The sequence below is a fragment of the Puma concolor genome, chromosome B2, assembly GCF_028749965.1.
Source record: "Puma concolor isolate L17-30 chromosome B2, mPumCon1.1.hap2, whole genome shotgun sequence".
Lineage (NCBI taxonomy): Eukaryota > Metazoa > Chordata > Mammalia > Carnivora > Felidae > Puma > Puma concolor.
In genome coordinates, this window is record NC_141671.1 from 87429010 (window position 1) to 87443415 (window position 14406).

At 37.7% G+C, this 14406-nt stretch overlaps 1 protein-coding gene across 2 annotated transcripts in view; it reads left to right on the top strand.

The window, feature by feature from the left end:
* The first annotated feature begins 473 nt into the window (after nucleotides 1-473).
* The window catches only part of MANEA (mannosidase endo-alpha), a 69910-nt gene continuing 55977 nt past the window's right edge, over nucleotides 474-14406 (top strand). The window contains exon 1 of one of the 2 annotated variants that reach the window (XM_025925389.2): nucleotides 474-629. The gene's annotated coding sequence lies outside the window, so the exon portion shown is untranslated. Of the gene's footprint in view, nucleotides 630-702; nucleotides 851-14406 lie in introns of those variants that run through there. The other variant, XM_086707436.1, reaches the window with a different exon arrangement.

Here is a 14406-nt window from a genome sequence, read left to right on the forward strand (position 1 = left end):
TCAATCATTTCTCTACTTCAGAACAAATGTGACTTTATACAATATATTTGCAAATTAAATGTCATCTTTGATTCTCTACTTAGGGCCTTTAAGAAAAGTTCTAGTTTTTTAAAAAAAGACAAAAAACGGTTCCTTAATTTAAAGAGCATGAAAACAACCGGTGTACATCAGTTAATGCAACTTTGGAAGGCCACATCAAGACCAGCTGCCCTCGATCAGTGGATCAGTGAGACTTTCTCAGAGAAACCTCAGAAGACCTGTTTTTAAGAGAGGGGTGGGTCATCTCTTGTTGGAGGGGGAGGTTGGGAGTTCGGCTAGAACCCGCTCCACCCCTTTTCTCCACCCGCACAGAACGCCCAGAAAAGCTCTCCCCTCATTCGTCCACGCCCCTCAGGCCCTGACGGATAAGAGGAGCCCCTGCGGGGGAAGCCTGCACCTCGCTGGCTCGCGGAGCCCGGCGTCAAAGCCCCGCCCCCTCGGGGTTGCAGGAACGCTCAGCGCGCGTCTTTGGGGAGGCGGGGCTGGATGGGCGCGCTGACGGGAGGCCGCGGGTTCTCTGCACCCGCTCTCCCTCTTCTCTCTACCCTCACGGCTCTGGCTGGATCGTCTGCTGGTGGCCGGATTCCCTGGTGAGTAGCTGGAAGATTCAGGGCCCCGCAGACGCGGCTGCGGCGGGTACGGGACCTACCCCGGGCGCCTGCGCGCTCTTCCGCCAGCCAATGTGCTCGCAGCTTCTGCGGGTGGCCTTTGACCCCGCGCCCCTCCGGCGAGCGAGAGGTGTCGCGTTGCGTGCTTCGGCACCCCCCCGGGGCAACTCACTCTGTCACTCTTAGCCCTTCTTTGTGTCTGGGTTAGTTTTATTGCCTTTTATTGCCTGCTGTTTCCCGATCCTGCCGGCCTTGTGTCCGCCACTTCTTCGGAGAGGACCCTCCCGTCGCCTCTGTTTTCTCTTCTCTCCCCCAGCAAGTTGGGAATTCCGGCAGTGACGGAAGCTGTTCTAGGCCCGGTCCTTTTGTATGCAAACCTCAGCTAAGCCTTGAGCCTGCGGGGAGAGTGGGGGGATCGAGGCCTATCGGGCTCCGGGTGTTGGCGGAAGGTCGCGGCCACCAACCTCCTGGAGCCTTTGGGCCACCGCAGCGGTGGTTTTTCCATTTGTTTGTTAAAACACTTTTGGCTCTATCTTCGTAGACTATTATCTTTTGTTAAGTTTCAGGATGCAGCTATGCCGGACTATGTCTTGTTACATTTTCTAAAGGAGCAAATTGAACTTCAGGCGTTTAGGACAGTTTTAGTTGTATTATTGTAAGACCCTCTGGATAAGTGTTAAGGGAAAACCTCGAAGTGTTTAAAGACAAATAAGGGAGAATAATAGGATATGATGTTAAAAAAGACGAATAGGACTGGAATGGGTTTATGTTCAAGTATTTTAGACAGTTTGAGAGAAAAATACAAAATAAAATCTAGGTATTGGTAATATTGCCACATTGCTTACTGGTCACTTTCACGACAATACGTTATTTCCTCCTTCTTGAGCTATATGTAAACTCCTAAAACCGGTGTAGTGCTGTGAATTTTGTGGATTTTCAGGCTCTATCTATGCATAAAACATTACCAGTGATGTTGCTGTTAGTCACGTGGTTAACAGTAAGTGTATGATCAGAAAGTAAACGGTCTTCAGATTAAATTTGAGCTGCAATTTATGAGTAGGTAACAGATAATCTTGTTTTCTAAGACCATACTACTTATTTCTTTACAATTTAAAGTTTATTAGAGAGTGAGTGAGCCAGGAAGGTGCGGGGGGGGGGGGGGGAGAATCCTAAGCAGGCTTTGCTATGACAACGGGACTCTGGCTGGAACCTTCAGAAACATGACCTCATGACCTGAGCTGAAACCAAGAGTGGGAGCTTAGCCCACTTAGCCACCCAGGCACCCCTAAGACCGTACTATTTAAATGAAAACTTGGCCACATGTTGGCAGTTTTCATCTGTGTCAAAAAATTTTTAAACTTAATTTGTCTAGTATGTTGTAGGATGGTGGAATAGAAGGCTAGAGCTTGAATTCTAGAGCCAAATTTGCCCTGTTTCTTGCTAGTTGCTTAACCTCGGACATGTTACTTAGCTCTTCACTAGCCCACAGACTGAAAAGTTACCAATTGGTTTGTACCTCTACTGTGTCATCTGTAAAATGGCGTTAAAAAAGTTTTACTTCCTAGGTCGTCGTGAAGGTTAAAGTGGAGGGATGAAATTATGCTTAACTGAATTTCTGTTAACCAGCAGGTGTGTTTCATTAAAACTGGGGTAAGGAAGCTTGGTATAGAAACTGGTTTTGAAAGTTCCAGGTGTGTTTTCTAGTATTATTTTTTATTTACAATGGCTTCTTAGAAAATGAAATTAGAAAACAATACTAAAAAGAAAAAGCACTAGAAGCCTGTAAAATTTAGTAATAGGGTAGTTAAAAGGTGTTTCTAACTGGATTGACAGCACTTTTTGAAATAATAGTTGATCTCACATTGTTCTGTGTCTGTTAGGCCTCACTAGACCTCTAAGTCAAAACCTAGAATTTCCAGAAGATGAAAAGCATAAGACACAAAAGTACAAATGATAGAGTATCTAAAAGATATTATTAGGTATAACTTCTGTGTATTATGTAATGTAAACTGTCCTTTCAGCCTTCAATAGCCAATACCTTGAGTAGATTCCTGGTTTGGGTGTCCATACATCTTCAGTTGTGATTTTATTATTTTCTCAGGAGACTTGTGAAATTTCTTGCCTTTGTTGAAGCAATATAAGTAGTTCTCCACTCTTTCCTTGCTAGATAATTAGACCCTGGGCATCTCAAGGGTCATTGTGGTTTTGCTATCTTGAACTTGGCAATTTATTAAAATGGATTTTTAAAATTATTGGATCTAGGTTTCTTCCTATGTAATATGTTCAATATAGACTATAAAGAAGTCAACTATCTGTATAGTCAGTAGAACCTATTTATACACATACTGCGCAAATATATATCAATGTCAAAAACAGAAGGGCCTGACATTAAGTTGTTTAAGCTAAACACTTAATGGTCACTGGCTGTGTATAAGATATATGGGGCTCTACTGCAGTGTAAAGAGAAGGATTCCATTTTTGGAACTTAAAAGCAATCTAGTGGATACAATATATGTAAATAGCATAATACAACACATAAATGCCACTTTAAAAAGTAGGTAATGCTGTAACAATAGAATATTTGAGAAAATGAGTACTTTTCACTGTGGAATCATTAGGGAAGGTGTCAAGAAGAGGCAACATGTCAGCGTTGTCTTGAAGGAGGAGTAGCATTTTATTTTTATTTATTTATTTTTTTTCAACGTTTTTATTTATTTTGGGGACAGAGAGAGACAGAGCATGAACGGGGGAGGGGCAGAGAGAGAGGGAGACACAGAATCAGAAACAGGCTCCAGGCTCTGAGCCATCAGCCCAGAGCCTGACGCGGGGCTCGAACTCACGGACCGCGAGATCGTGACCTGGCTGAAGTCGGACGCTTAAGCGACTGCGCCACCCAGGCGCCCCAGGAGTAGCATTTTAAAAGTGAGTCCTGTAGAGAGAGAATGGACCTTTAGAGAGAATTAACTGTGTGTTAGTTATTAATTGCTTGCTAGATGCCTGTCTTTAATCATCATCCTCATCACCATCACTCTAAACAGGAAATTATTCTAGAAGTTTTATAATACCAACTTATTTCATGCCTACAAATCTGTGAATGAGGTAATAACATTGTATAGATAAGAAAAGAAGCACAGAAAGATCAGGTCATTTGATGAGTGAAATAGCTGAAAAACAAAAAACAAAACAGCTGGGGGATACTTGCTTTTAATCACAGTGATCTGCCTTTTGTTTGAGGTGACTTACTGTTAATTGTGATGTGGAGGTTGGGAAGAACCATCTATAATGATGTAATAAATGAACATTTAAATGAGTGAAATAAGTAATGTAAAAAGAGAGGGACCAACTTAAAATTACATTTACAGGCAAAGGTGGGGAATCAACCAGGCAACTTCCATAAATGGACGGTTTATGTTTTGTGTTCTTCTGTAGATCTGAGAAACGAATCTGAGAAATGAATCTAACAAATGTACAAAAGTTTCAGAGTTGTTCAGAACTGTATTTTTTTATATTCATTTTGCACTTATTTTTTTTTAAATGTTTATTTTTGAGAGAGAGACAGAGCGTGAGTGGGGGATGGGCAGAGAGAGAGGGACACACAGAACCCCAAGCAGGCTCCAGGCTCTGAGCTGTCAGTACAGAGCTCCACACAGGACTCCAACTCATGAACTGTGGGATCATGACCTGAGCCGAAGTCGGACGCTTAACCGACTGAGCCACTCAGGTGCTCCAATTTTGCACTTATTCTTAAATCCAGTTGGTAAAATATTACCCTCTTCCACTTCTTTTGCAAACATCATCTTGCATAAGACACAGAACTACTTTGTCAGAAAACACACCTAATGTGTTCTTTCTTTAAAAAGAGATTAGGGGTGCTTGGGTGGCTCAGTCGGTTGAGCGTCCGACTTCGGCTCAGGTCATGATCTCGCAGTTTGTGGGTTCAAGCCCCGCATCAGGCTCTGTGCTGACTGCTTGCTCAGAGCCTGGAGCTTGCTTCAGATTCTGTCTCCTTCTCTCTCTGCCCCTCCCCCACTCACACTTTGTCTCTGTTTCTCAAAAATAAATAAAATGTAAAAAAAAAAATTTAAAAAGAGATTAAATGATTTAGTGAGGGTCCCACAAGGGGATCAACCTAGCTGATTGGGCTTTGGTTTTAGATGGCAAGATCAGTTTTCTGTTACATATCCTGACTCTTCTACCTACTTCACCACCACTCAACTGGTCAGTCTCTGAAAAACCAATGTCTTACTAATTAATGCTGTAGTTATTGCTCCCATTCTCTGTGACTTAGCAATATTCATTACCATTATTTCCTAAAATTTTCTTTCTTAGGAAGTATTAAGTTCTAATTTTAGAAGGTAGAGTAAGAAAATATCACTATTATGTTATCACCCAGAGGTAATCATTATTTATGTTCTCCTTTGTATATCTTCAGTATTGTTGAGATATTATGTTCATAATTGTTTTTTCTACTTCATTGCTTGTCAGATTTCTCACTATCTTTAAGGGAAGGATTTTTTTATTATCAGTTATCTTGATAATTTGTAAATTTCAGTAAAACAAATCCCTATATACTTCCCCTGCATTTCACCAAATGGTAATATCTTAACTGTATTTGCTTTATCATTATATGCATGTACACACTTCTGTATTATGTTGTACATAATTATATACATTACATGTAACATGTATGTGTACATAGGTGTATATATATGTATGTAATGTATGTATGTATGGAGATGTGTGTGTCTAATGTCTGATGTTTCCTCATGATTAGATCCAAATTAAATTTTGACAGGAATACCATAGCAGTGATTGTTTCCTTTTTAGGGCATCCTCTCAGGAAACTTCTATCTACCTAGCCAGAATTAACTGATGAAGTTCAGTTTGATCACTCGTTTAAGGTGGTGTCTGCTAGGTTTTGCACTGAGTTACTGTTGTTCCCTTTGTAGTTAATTAGGTGTCTTTTGGAGAGCTAGTTTGCCAATATATGGATATCCTGTTTCTCATCAAACTTTTATTTCCTCATTTAAAATCTGTTGATGATTTTGCCTAATAATAGTTGTTATTATGGTGGTTGCCAAATAGTGGTATTCCATTATTCTATCTAAATTTATTAGTTGCGGGGGTGCCTGGGTGGCTCAGTCAGTTAAGCGTCCAACTTCTGCTCAGGTCATGATCTCACGGTTCATGAGTTGGAGCCCCGCGTGGGGCTCTGTACTGACAGCTCGGAGCTTGGAACCTACTTTGGATTCTGTGTCTCCTTCTCTCTCTGCCCCTTCCCAACTTGTACTCTGTCTCTCTATGTCTCTCAAAAAATAAATAAATGTAAAACAAATTTTTTTATTAGTTGGCATTCTAATATGAGTCTTCTCTAATCCTTTTATTTATTTTTGCATTTTAAACATCAGTATGAAAATAAAAAAAATCAAAAATATCAGCATGGATTCATGAATTCTTATTTTAATACGTATCATTTATTACTTATTCCCTATTTTGGTGCTGAAATTGTCCTGGATTTAGCCAGTGATTGCCCCTCAGTCTGGCTTTTGTGTCCAATGGACATATCCCCAACACTTCTTGAGTACTTTACTTTCTGGTAAGATGATCAAGGCTCATTTTGTACTTTCTCAGCCACAGTCTGGGAATCCACATTTCTCCAAGGTAACTACTGCTGCTTCTAAGTAGAGAAGGAATATTTAAAAATCAAGAATCTTAGCATCAGATGTGTTCATTGCTGCTGGGGTTTCTTTGGTCCTAGACTGCCAGTGGGCAGAACTAGGAAATAATGTGGTTATGTTAATGTGTATATACACACTTCCCCCATTTACTGATAAAAAACACACATCCATACTAATACTGCTAATTACTGTCTGATAACACAAGTTTCTTTCTAGCCTTCACTTTATACATAACTCAACTTTTTTGTCAGTGAAAAACCTGGGCCCCAGGTTCCAGCATATATTGTTTGTTGGCTTACTTGTAGAATACACATTAAGTGTTAAGAATTGCTAACCTGTACCAATGCAAAAACAACTTACTAACTGGAGTTTAACATTTTATATTTGTTAGAGTGTGTGAAATATAACATGGCTCAAAAAAGAACTATACAAAAAGAGAAGTCACTTCCATCCTCCAATTCTTCTACCCATTCTCATTCCCCTTTATTCTGTCCTGTTTCTCCTTACCCCCATACGTAATCCACATCATTATCTAATGTTTATTCTGTTTCTTTGCTCACTTGAAAAATGTATATTTCCTTATTTCCATTTTCCTTTTTTCACTTAAGAATATATCCAGAAAATCAGTTTGTCATTTCCAAGATCTCTTCCTCATTCAGCTGAACACTCCAGCATTTTACAGTTACAAATGGTGCTGTATATGGATTTATGTACTGTTCATGTGGTTTTGTATTTTTTGTGTATGTTGTGTATTTTTAAGGTAATTTCCATGAAGTAGGACTGAGTCCAAAGGTAAATGTATATGTAATTTTGTTAGTGCCAAATTCACAAAAAGGCTGTACCAATTTGCATTCACTAGCAGTGTTTGGAAGTGCTTGTTTTCCCAGTTTTACCAACAGCATATATTTGTGTTTTTGTTTTGCCAGTCTCCTAGATAAGAAATGATTTTATTTGTGTGTAGTTTTTTTTTTTTTTTTAATTTTTTTTTTCAACGTTTATTTATTTTTGGGACAGAGAGAGACAGAGCATGAACGGGGGAGGGGCAGAGAGAGAGGGAGACACAGAATCGGAAACAGGCTCCAGGCTCTGAGCCATCAGCCCAGAGCCTGACGCGGGGCTCGAACTCACGGACCGCGAGATCGTGACCTGGCTGAAGTCGGACGCCTAACCAACTGCACCACCCAGGCGCCCCTATTTGTGTGTAGTTTTAATTTGCATTTTTAAAATTTTATTTTGAGAGCGCAAGATTGGGAGTGTGTAAGCGCACATGGGGCACGGGCAGAGAGAGAAAGAGAAAGAATCCCAAGTATGCTCTACACCATCAGCGCAGAGCCTGATGCAGCGTTTGATCTAACAACCATGAGAGCTCATGACTTGAGCGAAAATCAAGAGTCGGATGCTTAACCACTGAGCCACCCAGGTGCCCTTAATTTTCATTTTTAAAAATTTTGAATGAGGTAGAATATCTTGGTATTTTCAGTTTGTCAGTTGTCCTTTGTTGACTGTATGTTCTGATATGCATATTTTAAAAGTTATGGTTAATGAAAAGACAAATTATGACTTCTATTGAATCTGAATTTTGAGTCCCTTCTAAAGCGTTTCATTACGCTCAGGTTATAAGGAAATTCAGGTGGAATTACTTATTTCAATGGCTCTGAGCCCTACATCATGCATTATTCTTTGGGAGATTGTGGGGGAGATAGGAAGGGTTATTCAAAATCCCTCATTTGAAAGTAGCAGAGAAGCTAAACATATAGAAAATAGAAAGTTGAAGGATCTTGGTAAAACCCATGCCTTTAATTTCAGTACCCATATGTGTAAAGGAATAAGGATTAATTAGAAATAGTCCAAATAGTCACAAGGACTTAAACCCAGTTTTGAAGATTTTGCTCTTACTAGATTCAGATAATCTTCCTCTTCACATTTCATACACAAGGGCTGGCATTCAATAATAAATTAACCCACCTTACAGAAAGACTGTGACTGTCCAGGTACTAAGCAAGAACAAAACAACAAAAGACGGGCAATAGAAACAGAATCCCTAAGGTCTAATTCAGGTTATTAGAGGTGGACTTTAATAAATGGGATTAACACATTCAAGGAATTAGAGAAGGAAAATTTTAACAGAAAACTGATACCTTTGAAAAGAGTCAAATGGAAATTCTAAGAGTAAAATTATAACTGAAATTAAGAAATGACAGCTGAAGAGAAATAGGAAACTAGAAGATATTTCAGAAGTACAGAGGCATGGAGAGATATGGAGGGAAAGTTTAAAAAAATGTTATAAATACATAGGATATAGAATTCTAACATGTGTAATGTATTCCAAAATGAGCAAGAAGGCAATAATGGAGCAAAAGCAATATTTGAAGAGATTGTGGTCAAGAATTTTACAAGGCTAAGGAATGCTATTAACCCCAGATTGAAGAAGCACTTTGGACCAAAAGCAGGATAAGTATTAAGAAAACCATATTCCATGTGTATTATTCCATAGGGAAACTGCTGAAAACCAAAGAAAAAGAGAAAAGTATTAAAAGAAACCAGAGGAAAAAAATACCTTTAAAAATCCTTAAAATCAAAGAGAAAAGAAAAAACAGTGGTTGAGTTTTCAACAGAAACAAAGGCAGAAGATAATAGTTTGTGCTGAAAGAAAATAATTGCCAATATAGAAGTCTATGTATACATGTTAAGTTGAAGGTCACATATATTTTCAAACAAACTAATATGGAGTTTATGAGCAGCAGACTAATACCAAAATCCCTGTTAAAGGGAATTGTTTTTTCACCATGAGGAAAATTAGTTTGAATGGAAGTAGGCGAATGCAAGAGGAACTAAAGAGGAAAGAAAAGGGTAAATGCAATAATGTTGACTGTATAAAATGATATCCTAGGGGTGCCTGGGTGGCTCAGTCAGTTAAGCCCTGGACTCTTGATTTCGACTCTGGTCATGATCTTGAAGTTTGTGAGATTGGGCCCCCCCAGCTGGTTCTGTGCTGACAGCATGGTGCCTGCTTGGGATTCTCTCTCTCCCTCTGTCTCTACCCCTCCCCCCTCTCAAAATAAATATTAAAAAAAAATGATATCTGGTGGGGTTTAAGATAATGTGTAAAAAAAAAATAATCTACACCAAAATAGGAGCTCAAAGTTGGGGCAGGGATAAAGGAACTAAAGTCTTCTAAGTGTGCTTTTATTGTTTGAGAAATAGTAAAGTTCTAATTCATACCAGTTTTTGAGAAGAATGCATGCTCTTAATTGCACCGAGAATGCATAATAGAGAAAAATGAAACCATTAAAAAGATAAGAGAGAGGGGGGAAAAAAAAGGAAGAGAGAAAATGGAGCTTGTAAGAAGGCCAAAAGGAAAAACAAGGGCAAGAATTAGATTTAAATATCCATATTTATAGAACTGTAAATGTAGTGTATACTACAACTATTAGACAAAGACTCTCAGGTTAAAAACAGCAATAATGTCTTATTTCAAAAATAACCATTTAAGGTGACAATAAAATGATGAAAATGATACTCTGTTCCAGTGTCAACCAAATGAAATCTGTTGTAGCTATATTAATATTAGGTTTTGTCTTACACTGTACTCTATCAGAGAAGAAAAGGAACATTTCATATAAAATAAGATTTAATATTTCAGGAAAATCTAGCAGTCTCAAATTTGTCTCTACATAATACCATCAATTAAAATTATATAATATAAACATGTAGATCTAAATATAGGGGATTTTTAATACTGATGATATGAACGATATAAACAAGATAGCATATTTGGTACGTAGATCTTGTAACCACTAGCTGCAGAATATGCTTTCCTGATGTATATGGGACACTTAATGAGATTGATCATAGGCTGAGCCTTAAAGCAAGTCTCCACATATTTCAAAGGACTGAAACCATGCAGGCGATGTTTTCAATGGATTCACACTATAAATCAATAACAACAACAACAAAAAACTAGGAAATCTCCCAAATATAATACATCTATAAATAAGTTCTCATGGGAGAAATAATGGAAATTTGAATATATTTTGAACTCAGTGGTCATAAAAGTACAGAATACAGAACTTCTAAGATACTGCTAAAGATGTAATTAGCAGTAGAGTTATGGTATTAACACATTTTAAGGAAAGTACAAAGAGTTGAGGAGTGATGGCAACAGCTTTGGTATAATGTTTAAATTATCCTGAAATCATAAAAGCAGACCAGTAAATAGTAAAACCAAAACAAATAATCTGTAACAAAACTGAAAGACAAGTTATCCCCCATGGACTCAAAGTATGAGTGGAAGGGGACAGCTCTCTAATAACTATAAGACTTGTTTTCTAACTCTGTGCAGGAGGAAACCGAGGAAAGCAGTAGTGCATCTGCTTGAACTGAAGACAGGAACATTTCTAACCATAGATATTAATTGAAAGAGTGACAGCCCACTTTGAGAATAGTAGCTGCAACGGGGGAGGGAGACTTTGAAGCCTAACATCTGAAGGGGCTACAACATATTGGTTTTCAGGACAAAACCCCATATTGAAGAGTAACTTCTGGAAATAGCTTTCAAATTGAGCAGGGTAATAATAGCATACAAGCCAAGGAAATAAAAAATGTCAGATAAATGTGGGAATGGAGAAGAACCCAGCTGATCTCAGAAAGACATTCAAAGCCATTGTAAGATTTCCCCAAAACAGCTTAAGTTCTATAGAGCATGAATCTAGAAAAACTATCATGATAAAGCATTCACTTCCAAAAATTGAGAGAAAATTATTTCATGTAATATTTGTCGATAGAAAAAGATCAGTCAGGTTCCATACAAAGTCCTTATAAGCAAAGAAGTGAACATACTTGTAGATACTGAAAGCATGCCAGAGAGACATGTTCATAAAATATATGACAACCATAACCTAATATTTTAATAGAAATAATTAAAATAGCTATATGAGATTTGGATGAATAAGCAAATTATGACTATGAAAAGTGAAAAATGAGCAAATTTTATAAATGAAGATTACAAGACAAACACAATAGATAATGCCCTATGAAATGTAAAGGGTACAAAAACTTAAAAATTGAAGAGATAATACAGTTGTAAAAGTTGAGCAAAATTGAATAAAAGTAATAGAGCTTTGTATAGAAGAAAATCAAAGGAGTGAAACAACAAATATTAAAATTGGAAACCTTTGCTGACAATAAAAACAAGTTGATATTAAAGTTAATTTCTTGGGGCGCCTGGGTGGCGCAGTCGGTTGAGCGTCCGACTTCAGCCAGGTCACGATCTCGCGGTCCGTGGGTTCGAGCCCCGCGTCGGGCTCTGGGCTGATGGCTCAGAGCCTGGAGCCTGTTTCCGATTCTGTGTCCCCCTCTCTCTCTGCCCCTCCCCCGTTCATGCTCTGTCTCTCTCTGTCCCAAAAATAAAAAAAAAAAAATAAAAAAAAAAAATAAAGTTAATTTCTTAATGGGAAGATAAGGGAGTTTGTGTAAAATTATTTTTGTTTATGAAGTACTGTTGACCCTTGAACACTGGAGGTTAGGGGTGCTGATTCCTATGCAGTTGGAAATCTTCCTGTAACTTTGGACTCTCAAAAACTTAACTACTAATTACCTACTGTTGACTGGAAGCCTTCCTGATAACACACACAGTTCATTAACATATGTTATTTATATATGTCCTTTATATGATATTTGTATTCTTACAATAATGTAAGCTAGAGAAAAAATGGTATTAAGAAAATCACAAGAGAAAATGCATTTTTAGTACTGCACTATATTTATTGAAAAATGCACATATTAATGAACCTGCATAGTTCAAACCCGCATTGTTCAAGGGTCAGCTGGATAAGACATAGATATCTGAAGATAATAAAGGAAGTTGGTGATGTAGCCGTAGGTTTGATGAAAAACAAAAATGAATAAAGTAATTCTGAGGTTAGAAAAGTGAACATACTGGAGTTTAGTGACAGGATTGTTAAGCATCTTGAGTATGAATTCATAGTGAAAGGTCAACATGGTTGTGTGTTTTGTCCAGTATAATTCTGTGGTTCTGGATCAAGGTCAAGGCACACATCATTTATTTGGGGTTTTACCAGTATGTATTAAGAAAGGAGAGAAGTGAGGAATTATAATGTTGGACAATGGACTATAAACTGTCACTAGAGGGGCGCCTGGGTGGCGCAGTCGGTTAAGCGTCCGACTTCAGCCAGGTCACGATCTTGCGGTACGTGAGTTCGAGCCCCGCGTCAGGCTCTGGGCTGATGGCTCAGAGCCTGGAGCCTGTTTCCGATTCTGTGTCTCCCTCTCTCTCTGCCCCTCCCCCGTTCATGCTCTGTCTCTCTCTGTCCCAAAAATAAATGTTGAAAAAAAAAAATTTTTTTTAAACTGTCACTAGAGACAAAACATGAAGAAAAGGAAATATAGCAAAAAAGCAGTGGACTCAGTGGATTGGACATCTCAATAAGGTCAAGGAATTGCCAGAATGAGAATACTAAACTAGAGGGGCTCAAGGCACGGAAGGTTATGTTTGGAAATGGGAAAAAAAAAATAAAGATTTTGGAGTAATAAATGTTTGACAATGTCAGGATCAAGAGTAGGAGTATGACACCTGAGTTAGTGAAATGGAGTGAAAGAAAGAACAGATCTTTAGAAGTGAGGCAAAGAGTTGGGGCGGCTAAACTACGGGACTGGATCATCCATATTGGTGGAGTCACTAAAAATAGTAATAGAAGTAGGAAAGGAGTAAGTTGTTAAAATGATCAGTGAATGGGAGATTATTAGATTCAGAAAATTGTGGAGTTTGATGCCTTGAACATTATTTTTTTATAAGGGCTCCATTCTTCTAATCTGAACTCTTATTATGCCAATATTTTGTTTACAAGCCTTTAGTGGTCCCTTGTTTACCAGAAAAGTTTTCTTTCTTTGGTGTAGTATGGTTCCAACATAGCACTATAGCTTTATTTTTCCTCCTTATCTTTTACTGGCTGCAGCCTACAGAGGCCTTTGTGTTTCACAATGTGTCTTTCATGTCCGGTATATCTTTGGGCACATCCTTTCTCTGACACTAGGGACATTCTTTTTTTTTTTTTTTTTTCCTTCTCTTTTCCACCAGCCTATGCATATTGTACTCCTTCTTCTAAGATTTTACATTTTTTTTCATAAAGAGTTTTTTTCAACTCCTTAATTTATATGGTATTTTATTGCTTTATATATGCCTTTCACTTCTCTTTTAGCACTTTTTTTCTTTGAGTTATAGTTTATTTGCATACGTGTCTTCTGCCTTCCTTGGGGACTCCAAGCATCTTGAACATAAGAACTGTGTCTTACTAATCAATCTGTTTCATGTGGCGCTTAGCATACTATTTTTACACAATTTAGTTGCTCAATTAAACTGAGTCTAGAATTTGTTTTGATATTCCAACCAAATGAAACATATTTTTGTTCCTTGAACAACAGTAAGGATTCACCTGTTTCTCATCTAAAAGTCAACTATTTCTACTTTCATAATGCTTGTTTTAGTTTATGTCTAGTGTTAATTGGTTACATGATCTACGTTAATGAGTCCAGCTTGTTGGTGTGGTCATAGTGTATCCGTGTAATAATATTAAAATATTATAACTTGGGGGGGGTGTCCCTAAATTAGTCTTAGGAACAATAAAGTGTTAACTTTTTACTTCCAAAAGTTTAAGAAGGAGAATATTTGACATGAAAGCATTTTCATAAAACCAGTGGATTATTATAGTTGTAAAACAAAATCTCCAGACCTATCTGCCTATGCCTTTCCATTTTCATGACTTTTTTTATGAGAGGAAGAACTGATGCAAATTAGAACATAGGGATGGAAAAGAGGTAGGATACCATGTAAAGTGTCAGAGAAGGTTTAATAAAGTTTCTCAATATTTTTGTGTAACTTCTGTACATCTAATTATATATGTAATTATACATATTTATAGTATATCTAAGTATATGGAAGGCATACACATATATTTGTATAAGATTAATATGCATATTCTCTATTTGTATGTATGTACATATCGATAATACCATATCTACTTAAGTAAAATTTTGAAATGGGCAAAACAAAATGAATATTGGTT